This window comes from Papio anubis, chromosome 5 (assembly GCF_008728515.1).
Source record: "Papio anubis isolate 15944 chromosome 5, Panubis1.0, whole genome shotgun sequence".
NCBI lineage: Eukaryota > Metazoa > Chordata > Mammalia > Primates > Cercopithecidae > Papio > Papio anubis.
The window spans coordinates 24,968,523-24,970,396 of record NC_044980.1 but is presented as its reverse complement, the minus strand read 5'-3'; the positions used below and the strand labels follow the sequence as shown (position 1 = coordinate 24,970,396).

At 30.7% G+C, this 1,874-nt stretch overlaps 1 pseudogene; it reads left to right on the top strand.

The window, feature by feature from the left end:
• The first annotated feature begins 636 nt into the window (after positions 1–636).
• On the top strand, positions 637–737 carry LOC116275094 (annotated as a pseudogene).
• Positions 738–1,874: the final 1,137 nt, after the last annotated feature.

Below are 1,874 nucleotides of genomic sequence, written 5' to 3'. Positions count from 1 at the left end.
CCCCCCCGCCCAAATTTGCAAATGCAACCCGTGAAGGGGCATGAAGAGACAACTGTGCCTATCGGGGAATTTTACAGGGGGAATGGGGTAGGGAGACAGTTTTGAACTGACCTTTTATCTCACCGTTGGTGGACACACAACAAAGCGTTTTTGTTTTGTTTTGCTTTGCTTTTTTTTTTTTTTTTCTTTTTCTTTTTACGTTCTCAAAACCTAGTGCCATGGTCTTTGCTTCTATGTGCATCAGGCAGCGAGCCTTTTTCTCAACAACATAAGTTCTCAAAAAGATTCTCCAAGTCATTATGCATCAGGGAAGTGCAAATCAAACTCACAGTTTGATACCAATTCACACTCACTCAGATTACTAGAATCAAAAAGTAAGATAACAACAAGTGTTGGCAATAATGTGGAGAAATGAAACCCTTCTATTCTGCTAAAAGGAATTTGAAAATGATAGAACTGCTTTAGAAAACGCTTTAACAGTTCTTAATATTATTAAATATAGAGTTCCATTATGACCCATCAATTTTACTTCTAGATGTATACCTGAGAAAAAGCACATATCTACATATACAGAATCTTGCATGCGAATTTTAAAATAGCATTATCCATAATAGCAAAAATGTAGAAATTGCTCACTTTGGCAACACACACAGACACAAAATTGTAATGATACACAGAAGATTAGTATGGCCTCTGTGCAAGGATGACAGGCAATTCATGAAGCATTCTATATTTTTATTTTATGTTTCAAAATAACTAAGAACATAATTAGACTGTTTGTAACACAAAGAATAAATGCTTGAAGAGATGGATACCCAATTTTTCATGACGTACTGCATATCTGTATCAAAATATCTCCTATACTCCATAAATATGTATACCTACTATAAACCACAACAGTTTTTAATGTGGAGATAAAAACACCTACCATATATCCACCATTTTGTTTTAATGTGGAAGGAAGCCAAATGACTGTCAATGGAGAAATAGATAAACAAAATGTGATGTATCAATTTAATGGAATATAATTCAATCATAAAAAATGAATGAAGTGCTGATACATGCTATAACATGGATGAACCTTGAAATCATTACACTAGGTGAAATAAGCTAGTAACAAAAGTTTTTCATACTGTATGATTCCATTCATATAAAAGTTCAGAATTGGGAAATCTATATATACAAAAAGTAGATTAATGCTTAGATCTATGCAGAAGTGTTTCGAAGGGAATGATAGCTAAACGTTACAGGGTTTTGGGTTTGTTTTTGAATGATGGAAATGTTTTAAAATTGATTACTGGAATAATTTCACATATGCATTAATGAACTGTCAACCATTAATATATACTTTATATACAGAAATTGTACAACATATAAATTATATCTCAACAAAGCTGTTTAAAAAGAATGGAATAGGATTGTTATAGGATGTAAGAATCTGTGTGTGTGTGATTATCTTTATACAACTCTCTTTCTATTACATACTTACATTTTTATTTATCTGTGTTTCTATAAATGTCTATATTTACATCTCTAGATATTTACCAATCTATCTACGTATGTGTCTATTCACCAATTTTTATATCTCTTTTGATTTTTAACTATAAACATTGTGCTGGGATATTTTTTCTCTCTCTTTTTTTGGAACAGAATATTTTATTCTCAAGCTATCTATTAATATTCATTTGTTCTTTTATGCTCTAAGCTATGTTGCAATGCCTAGCACTAAATAGATTATGCTCAGTTTAATTAAAATTTATTAACGAGTAAATGCATACATCTTTATTTTGAGCAATTAGTTTCTACATTTAACCATTTAAATATCCTCATTAATTGAAAAAATGACACTTATATCTATATCTCTCTATAAATAT